Raw genomic sequence first — 10,883 nt, forward strand, 5'->3', positions numbered from 1 at the left:
GCCCTCCGACTGGATCATCACCCGGAGCCGGGCGACGGCTGCGTTCCCGGCCTGAGACAATGACCTGGCCCTGAAGCTCCACGAGGGTTGCCTCCCAGCCGGCGGGCCGGCTACGTAAGCCGGCAGATTGACGAAGTCGCCTTGCTGGGCGACGTTCTTCACGTAAAAATAGGACTTCTGCCAGAGCTTCACCGACTGGATCAGCGGGATGGATGGGAACGGATTGTTCTCGCCCGTCCGCCTCACGGCGATGAAGGCTCCGCAGGGGGCGGGCACGCCCGCGACAACGGTGCCGAGCTTGCACTGGAAGAATTCTCCCCAGAGCTCGAGAGTGGGGAGAACCCCAAGAAAGCCCTCGCACAGGGTGACGAAAGCCGACAGCAGCATCACCGCGTTGGGTGTGAGATGATGCGGCTGGAGGTGGTAAAACTCAAGAAAAGAGCGAAGGAATCCGCTCGCCGGGAGGCCGAAGCCGCGCAAGCAGTGCGAGCGGAAGATCACCCGCTCGCCCTCCTCCGGTGCCAGCGAAATCTCCCTCGCCGACGCACGATGAACCCGCACGTAGTTCTCGCCCGGCAGATGCCGCGTTCGGCGGAGGAACTCAACATGGTCCTCATGGACGTTGGAGCCGTCCCATGAGCTCGACAGCGCCATGGGGGCGACGCGGCGAGGAACAAGGCGATGCGACGGTGGAGACGCGCATGACCCCACTACGGCGGGACCGAAGGAACCGAGAGGTCCGACGGCGGAGCAGCGCGGCGATGGGTCGCTGCGGCGGCGGAAGGAAGGAGAAGGAAGGTGAGAAAGGGTGGAGCGAGGGAGAGCGTGCGAGCCTCTGCCGCTCCCTCTCCTCCCCCTACTTATAGACCCGCGCAGCGGAACCGAGGAGGCGCGGTGTGGGGGAACGTGGGATCAACTGCGCCCACTCCCCCACGTCCCGTGATTATTGCGCCCCGGTGACGTAATGAAACCACCGCGGGAAGGCAAGCGGTCCATTGTGGGCCGCAGAAGATCCGCGCTTGGGCCGAGGCCTAGAAGTGGCGGGCCCGGGCCTGCGGCGGCGTCCCATCGCGCGCGTGCGTTGGCAGGTTTTCCTTGCCACGTGGCCCGCGGGGTGGCGCGCGGTCAGCTCGCAGGCCGACCCACGTTCCCGCCAACAAGATACGGAGCTTTCCGAAGACGGCGCGCATAAGCAAAGCCGGCTCCTCAGGATAGGAAGCTGACCAAGCTTCTCGTCCCTTTGTCAGCCTCGTAGCTCGATCAGCTTCGGGGACTACTTTCGGAGTAAATGACCACGGGTAGCCTAGCCGGCTCCCCCTGGCCCTTCTAAAAAAATTACGAGCCGATCCGGCCCTCAAGAATCCAAGACGTGGGGCCGCCTTCCCCTTGCCGGTTGTCTCCCAGGCCGACTATCGGAAGGCGGCCCGGCTTTAGCCCTCATGAAGAAAGCCGCGGGAGGGCCGACTCCAAGAAGCCGGCCGCGAGAAGGCCGACTCCAAGAGGCCGGCTCCCACAAAGCGGTCAAGATCGTACCCTCCAAGTCTGCATCCACATAACGGCGATGTGGCGGGGCGTGTGTTGGAAATATGCCCTAGAGGCAATAATAAATTGGTTATTATTATATTTCCTTGTTCATGATAATCGTTTATTATCCATGCTATAATTGTATTGATAGGAAACTCAGATACATGTGTGGGTACATAGACAACACCATGTCCCTAGTGAGCCTCTAGTTGACTAGCTCGTTGATCAATAGATGGTTACGGTTTCCTAACCATGGACATTGGATGTCGTTGATAACGGGATCACATCATTAGGAGAATGATGTGATGGACAAGACCCAATCCTAAGCCTAGCACAAAGATCGTGTAGTTCGTATGCTAAAGCTTTTCTAATGTCAAGTATCATTTCCTTAGACCATGAGATTGTGCAACTCCCGGATACCGTAGGAATGCTTTGGGTGTATCAAACGTCACAACGTAACTGGGTGGCTATAAAGGTGCATTACAGGTATCTCTGAAAGTGTCTGTTGGGTTGGCACGAATCGAGACTGGGATTTGTCACTCCGTGTAAGCGGAGAGGTATCTCTGGGCCCACTCGGTAGGACATCATCATATGCGCAATGTGACCAAGGAGTTGATCACGGGATGATGTGTTACGGAACGAGTAAAGAGACTTGCCGGTAACGAGATTGAACTAGGTATTGGATACCGACGATCGAATCTCGGGCAAGTAACATACCGATAGACAAAGGGATTTGTATACGGGATTGATTAAGTCCTTGACATCGTGGTTCATCCGATGAGATCATCGTGGAACATGTGGGAGCCATCATGGGTATCCAGATCCCGCTGTTGGTTATTGACAGGAGAACGTCTCGGTCATGTCTGCATGTCTCCCGAACCCGTAGGGTCTACACACTTAAGGTTCGGTGACGCTAGGGTTATGAAGATATGTGTATGCAGTAACCCGAATATTGTTCGGAGTCCCGGATGAGATCCCGGACGTCACGAGGAGTTCCGGAATGGTCCGGAGGTAAAGAATTATATATAGGAAGTGCTGTTTCGGCCATCGGGACAAGTTTCGGGGTTATCGGTATTGTACCGGGACCACCGGAGGAGTCCCGGGGGCCCACCGGGTGGGGCCACCTGTCCCGGGGGGCCACATGGGCTGTAAGGGGTGCGCCTTGGCCTATATGGGCCAAGGGCACCAGCCCTACTAGGCCCATGCGCCTAGGGTTTCCACCACGGAGGAATCCAAGTGGTGGAAGGCACCCCGAGGTGCCTTGGGGGGAAGGGAAACCTCCCCTGGCCGCCGCACCTAGGAGATTGGATCTCCTAGGCTGGCGCACCACCCCCCCTTGGCCCTCCTATATATAGTGGGGGAGAGGAGGAACTTCACACACCAGCCCCTGGCGCCTCTCTCTCTCTCCCCGTTACGTCTCTCTCTCGTAGTATAGGCGAAGCCCTGCTACTGTGACGCCCTGCATCCACCACCACGCCGTCGTGCTGCTGGATCTCCATCAACCTCTCCCTCCTCCTTGCTGGATCAAGGCATGGGAGACGTCTCTGTTCCGTACGTGTGTTGAACGCGGAGGCGTCGTTCGTTCGGCACTAGGATCATCGGTGATCTGAATCACGACGAGTACGACTCCATCAACCCCGTTCACTTGAACGCTTCCGCTTAGCGATCTACAAGGGTATGTAGATGCACTCTCCTTCCCCTCGTTGCTGGTTTCTCCATAGATAGATCTTGGTGATACGTAGGAAAATTTTGAATTTATGCTACGTTCCCCAACAGTGGCATCATGAGCTAGGTCTATTGCGTAGATTCTATGCACGAGTAGAACACAAAGTAGTTGTGGGCGTTGATTTTGTTCAATATGCTTGTCGTTACTAGTCTTATCTTGATTCGGCGGCATCGTGGGATGAAGCGGCCCGGACCAACCTTACACGTACTCTTACGTGAGACCGGTTCCATCGACAAACATGCACTAGTTGCATAAGGTGGCTAGCGGGTGTCTGTCTCTCCTACTTTAGTCGGATCGGATTCGATGAAAAGGGTCCTTATGAAGGGTAAATAGCAATTGGCATATCACGTTGTGGTTTTGCGTAGGTAAGAAACGTTCTTGCTAGAAACCCATAGCAGCCACGTAAAACATGCAAACAACAATTAGAGGACGTCAAACTTGTTTTTGCAGGGTATGCTATGTGATGTGATATGGCCAAAAGGATGTGATGAATGATATATGTGATGTATGAGATTGATCATGTTCTTGTCAACGGAATCACGACTTGCATGTCAATGACGAGACAACTTCAAGAAGACACGATGATGGAGATCATGATGATGGAGATCATGGTGTCATACCGGTGACAAGATGATCATGGAGCCCCAAGATGGAGATCAAAGGAGCTATATGATATTGGCCATATCATGTCACTATTATTTGATTGCATGTGATGTTTATCATGTTTATACATCTTATTTGCTTAGAAACGATGGTAGTAAATAAGATGATCCCTTACAACAATTTCAAGAAGTGTTCTCCCCTAACTGTGCACCGTTGCTACAGTTCGTCGCTTCGAAGCACCACGTGTTAATCGGGTGTGATAGATCCTTTCGTTCACATACAACGGGTGTAAGAAGTTTTACACATGCAAAAACACTTAGGGTTAACTTGACGAGCCTAGCATGTGAAGACATGGCCTCGGAACACAGAGACCGAAAGGTCGAACACGAGTCGTATGGAAGATACGATCAACATGAAGATGTTCACCGACGATGACTAGTCCGTCTCACGTGTTAATCGGACACGGCTTAGTTGACTTGGATCGTGTAACACTTAGATGACTAGAGGGATGTCTAATCTAAGTGGGAGTTCATAAGATGAACTTAATTATCCTGAACATAGTCAAAAGGATTTTGCAAATTATGTCGTATCTCACGCTATAGTTCTACTGTTTAGTTATGTTCCTAGAGAAAATTTAGTTGAAAGTTGAAAGTAGCAATTATGCGGACTAGGTCCGTAAACTGAGGATTGTCCTCATTGCTTCTTAGAAGGCTTATGTCCTTAATGCACCGCTCAGTGTGCTGAACCTCGAACGTTGTCTGTGGATGTTGTGAACATCTGACATACACGTTTTGATAACTACATGATAGTTCAGTTAAACGGTTTAGAGTTGAGGCACCAAAGACGTTTTGAAACATCACGAAACATATGAGATGTTTTGAGGGCTGAAATTGGAATTTCAGGCTCGTGCCCACGTCAAGAGGTATAAGACCTCCGACGATTTTCTTAACCTGCAAACTAAGGAGAAAAGCTCAATTGTTGAGCTTGTGCTCAGATTGTCTGAGTACAACAATCATTTGAATCAAGTGGGAGTTGATCTTCCAGATGAGATAGTGATGGTTCTCCGAAGTCATTACCACCAAGCTGCTAGAGCTTCATGATGAACTGTAATATATCGAGGACATATATGATGATCCTTGAGATATTCGCGATGTTTGACACCGCAAAAGTAGAAATCAAGAAGGAGCATCAATTGTTGATGGTTGGTGAAACCACTAGTTTCAAGAAGGGCAAGGGCAAGAAGGGATACTTCATGAAACGGCAAATCAGCTGCTGCTCTAGTGAAGAAACCCAAGGTTGAACCAAACCCGAGACTGAGTGCTTCTGTAATAAGGGGAACAGCCACTGGAGCAGAATTACCCTAGATACTTGGTAGATAAGAAGGCTGGCAAGGTCAATAGAAGTATATTGGATGTATTATGTTAATGTGTACTTTACTAGTACTCCTAGTAGCACCAGGGTATTAGATACCGGTTCGGTTGCTAAGTGTTAGTAACTCGAAATATAAGCTACGGAATAAACAGAGACTAGCTAAAGGTGAGCTGACGATATGTGTTGGAAGTGTTTCCAATGTTGATATGATCAAGCATCACACGCTCCCTCTACCATCGAGATTGGTGTTTGCGTTGAGCATAGACATGATTGGATTATGTCTATCGCGATACGGTTATTCATTTAAGGAGAATAATGGTTACTCTGTTTATTTGAACAATACCTTCAAATGGTCTTACACCTGAAATGAATGGTTTATTGAATCTCGATCGTAGTGATACACATGTTCATGCCAAAAGATAGTAATGATAGTACCACCTACTTGTGGCACTGCCACGTAAGTCATATCGGTATAAAACGCATGAAGAGGCTCCATGTTGATGGATCTTTGGGCTCACTCGTTTTTGAAAGGTTTGAGACATGCGAACCATGTCGATTGGTAGATATGCATGAAGAAACTCTATACAAATGGACCGTTTTGTACTCGCTTGATTTTGAATCACTTGAGACATGCAAATCATACCACATGGGCAAGATGACTGAAAGCCTCGGTTTCAGTAAAATGGAACTAGAAAGCAACTTGTTGGAAGTAATACATTTTGATGTGTGCAGTCCAATGAGTGCTGAGGCATGTAGTGGATATCGTTATATTCTTACTTCACAGATGATTTGAGTAGATGTTGAGTATATTTACTTGATGAATCACGAGTCTGAATTATTGAAAGGTTCAAGTAATTTCAGTGTGAAGTTGAAAGATCGTCGTGACAAGAGGATAAAAGATCTATGATATGATCATAGAGATGAATATCTGAATTACGAGTTTGGCACAGAATTAAGACATTGTGGAAATTGTTTCACAACTAATACAGCCTGGAACACCATAGTGTGATGGTGTGTCCGAACATCATAACTGCACCCTATTGGATATGATGCATACCATGATGTTTCTTATCGAATTACCACGATAGTTTATGGGTTAGGCATTAGAGACAACCACATTCACTTTAAATAGGGCACCACGTAATTCCGATGAGATGACACCGTATGAACTATGGTTTAGAGAAACCTAAGCTGTCATTTCTTAAAAGTTTGGGGCTGCGACGCTTATGTGAAAAAGTTTCAGGCTGATAAGCTCGAACCCAAAGCGGATAAATGCATCTTCATAGGACACCCAAAACAGTTGGGTATACCTCCTGTCTCAGATCCGAAAGCAATAAGGGATTGTTTCTAGAATCGGGTCCTTTCTCGAGGAAAAGTTTCTCTCGAAAGAATTGAGTGGGAGGATGGTGGAGACTTGATGAGGTTATTGAACCGTCTCTTCAACTAGTGTGTGGCAGGGCACAGGAAGTTGTTCCTGTGGCACCTACACCAATTGAAGTGGAAGCTTATGATAGTGATCATGAAACTTCAGATCAAGTCACTACCAAACCTCGTAGGATGACAAGGATGCGTACTGCTTCAGAGTGGTACGTAATCCTGTCTTGGAAGTCATGTTGCTAGACAACAATGAACCTACGAGCTATGGAGAAGTGATGGTGGGCCCGGATTCCGATAAATGGCTCAAGGCCATATAATCCGAGAGAGGATCCATATATGAAAACAAAGTGTAGACTTTGGAAGAACTACTTGATGGTCGTAAGGCTGTTAGGTACATATGGATTTTAAAAGGAAGACGGACAATGATGGTAAATGTCACCATTAAGAAAGCTCGACTTGTCGTTAAGATGTTTTCCGACAAGTTCAAGGAGTTGACTATGATGAGACTTTCTCACTCGTAGCGATGCTAAGAGTCTGTTGGAATTATATTAGCGATTACTGCATTATTTATGAAATCTTGCAGATAGGATGTCAAAACATTGTTTCCTCGATGATTTTCTTGAGGAAAGGTTGTATGTGATACAACCGGAAGGTTTTGTCAATCCTGAAAAGATGCTAATAAGTATGCAAAGCTCCAGCAATCCTTCTAAGGACTGGAGTAAGCATCTCGGAGTTGGAATGTATGCTTTGATGAGATGATCAAAGATTTTGGGTGTATACAAAGTTTATGAGAAACTGGTATTTCCAAAGAAGTGAGTGGGAGCACTATAGAATTTCTGATGAATATATGTTGTTGATCGGAAATGACGTAGAATTTCTAGAAAGCATATAGGGTTATTTGGAAAGTGTTTTTCAATGGAAAGCCTGGATTAAGCTACTTGAGCATCAAGATCTATAAGGATAGATCAAAACGCTTAATAGTACTTTCAAATGAGCACATGCCTTGACGTGATCTTGAAGGTGTTCAAGATGGATCAGTCAAAGAAGGAGTTCTTGCCTGAGTTGTAAGGTATGAAGTTAAGACTTAAAGCTCGACCGTGGCAGAATAGAGAGAAAGGACGAAGGTCGTCCCCTATGCTTAAGACGTAGGCTCTTCAGTATGCTATGCTGTGTACCGCACCTGAAGTGTGCCTTGCCATGAGTCAGTCAAGGGGTACAAGTGTGATCCAAGAATGGATCACAGGACAGCGGTCAAAGTTATCCTTAGTAACTAGTGGACTAAGGAATTTTCTCGATTATGGAGGCGGTAAAAGAGTTCGTCGTAAAGGGTTACGTCGATGCAAGCTTAACACCTATCCGGATAGCTCTGAGTAGAGATACCGGATGCATATAGTGGAGCAACAATTTAGGATAGCTCCAAGTAGAACAGTTATTTGGAATAGCTCCAAATAGAGCGTGGTAGCTACATCTAGGAGATGACATAGAGATTTGTAAAGCACACACGGATCTGAAAGGTTCAGACCCGTTGACTAAAACCTCTCTCACAAGCAACATGATCAAACCTAGAACTCATTGAGTGTTAATCACATAGTGATGTGAACTAGACTACTGACTCTAGTAAACTCTTGGGTGTTAGTCACATGGCGATGTGACCTGTGAGTGTTAATCACATGGCGATGTGAACTAGATTATTGACTCTAGTGCAAGTGGGAGACTGTTGGAAATATGCCCTAGAGGCAATAATAAATTGGTTATTATTATATTTCCTTGTTCATGATAATCGTTTATTATCCATGCTATAATTGTATTGATAGGAAACTCAGATACATGTGTGGATACATAGACAACACCATGTCCCTAGTAAGCCTCTAGTTGACTAGCTCGTTGATCAATAGATGGTTACGGTTTCCTAACCATGGACATTGGATGTCGTTGATAACGGGATCACATCATTAGGAGAATGATGTGATGGACAAGACCCAATCCTAAGCCTAGCACAAAGATCGTGTAGTTCGTATGCTAAAGCTTTTCTAATGTCAAGTATCATTTCCTTAGACCATGAGATTGTGCAACTCCCGGATACCGTAGGAATGCTTTGGGTGTATCAAACGTCACAACGTAACTGGGTGGCTATAAAGGTGCATTACAGGTATCTCTGAAAGTGTCTGTTGGGTTGGCACGAATCGAGACTGGGATTTGTCACTCCGTGTAAGCGGAGAGGTATCTCTGGGCCCACTCGGTAGGACATCATCATATGCGCAATGTGACCAAGGAGTTGATCACGGGATGATGTGTTACGGAACGAGTAAAGAGACTTGCCGGTAACGAGATTGAACAAGGTATGGATACCGACGATCGAATCTCGGGCAAGTAACATACCGATAGACAAAGGGAATTGTATACGGGATTGATTAAGTCCTTGACATCGTGGTTCATCCGATGAGATCATCGTGGAACATGTGGGAGCCATCATGGGTATCCAGATCCCGCTGTTGGTTATTGACAGGAGAACGTCTCGGTCATGTCTGCATGTCTCCCGAACCCGTAGGGTCTACACACTTAAGGTTCGGTGACGCTAGGGTTATGAAGATATGTGTATGCAGTAACCCGAATATTGTTCGGAGTCCCGGATGAGATCCCGGACGTCACGAGGAGTTCCGGAATGGTCCGGAGGTAAAGAATTATATATAGGAAGTGCTGTTTCGGCCATCGGGACAAGTTTCGGGGTTATCGGTATTGTACCGGGACCACCGGAGGGGTCCCGGGGGCCCACCGGGTGGGGCCACCTGTCCCGGGGGGCCACATGGGCTGTAGGGGGTGCGCCTTGGCCTATATGGGCCAAGGGCACCAGCCCCTACTAGGCCCATGCGCCTAGGGTTTCCATATGGGAGGAGTCCCACTAGTGGAAGGCACCCCTGAGTGCCTTGGGGGGAGGGAAACCCTCCCCTGGCCGCCGCACCTAGGAGATTGGATCTCCTAGGCTGCGCACCACCCCCCCTTGGCCCTCCTATATATAGTGGGGGATAGGAGGGATTTCAGCGCTGATCCTTTGGTGCTTCCCTCTCTCCCCGTTACGTCTCTCTCTCGTAGTATAGGCGAAGCCCTGCTACTGTGACGCCCTGCATCCACCACCACGCCGTCGTGCTGCTGGATCTCCATCAACCTCTCCCTCCTCCTTGCTGGATCAAGGCATGGGAGACGTCTCCGTTCCGTACGTGTGTTGAACGCGGAGGTGCCGTCCGTTCGGCACTAGGATCATCGGTGATCTGAATCACGACGAGTACGACTCCATCAACCCCGTTCACTTGAACGCTTCCGCTTAGCGATCTACAAGGGTATGTAGATGCACTCTCCTTCCCCTCGTTGCTGGTTTCTCCATAGATAGATCTTGGTGATACGTAGGAAAATTTTGAATTTATGCTACGTTCCCCAACAGCGTGGCTACAGTAAAGCCTGCCACCCCCGAATCCCGGAGCACGCCTAGCACAGTGCGCTGTACGGGGTGGCCATGACCCGTCCGGCGCGGCACTGTTGCCATGTTGACCCTAATGCCACCCACGATGGGCTGTCAGCGCAGCCCACGGGCGGTGGGCCCCTTCAGGTAGAGAGACACCCGAAGGCGGCCAGGCCTCCCCCAGCCGGCCCAAGACAGGGCCGGCTCCCCACAGCCGGCTCGCCTCCTCCCTCGAAGGAGACGCCCCATTAAGGAGACAAGACGTGGTGAGGCTACAGCGATCGCCCGCCGGGCGGCGGCACTGTAGCCACGCCCACCTCGGCGAAGCCCTCGTCACTAGGTTTGAGGCAACAGTAACCAGCCACCGACACGGCCCCTGACAGTGGGGCCTGCCTGTCGACCCAGGAGCCGGCAGCCGGTGGGACCCACCAGCCGGCGGGCCCCAGCAGCCGGCGCAGAAGCCGGCGTGCGTAGACACAGACGGCTAGGGCCCACGCCCAGCCGGATTACCATTGTACCCCCGGGGGGTGGGCCTATATAAACCCCCCGGGGCACCCATGCAAAGGGTTGATCTGAGCTAGTTTTAGACACCGCATAGAGAGGAGAGGAGAGCTAGTCGTGCCCTTCTTCTTCTTCTTCTTCTTCTCGCCAAACAACTCAAGGAGCATCTTGTAGCCACTCGCTCATCTAGTGATCATGCGGAGACCCTGCAGAGCAGCAGTAGGGGTGTTATCTCCACGGAGAGCCCTGAAGCTGGGTAAGATTCGCCGGCGTGCATGTCTTCGCCTCATCCCGTTTCCAGGCACCGGCGACGTCTTACTGGCTCCC

The sequence above is a fragment of the Triticum urartu genome, chromosome 7 (assembly GCF_003073215.2).
Source record: "Triticum urartu cultivar G1812 chromosome 7, Tu2.1, whole genome shotgun sequence".
NCBI classification, from domain to species: Eukaryota; Viridiplantae; Streptophyta; class Magnoliopsida; order Poales; family Poaceae; genus Triticum; species Triticum urartu.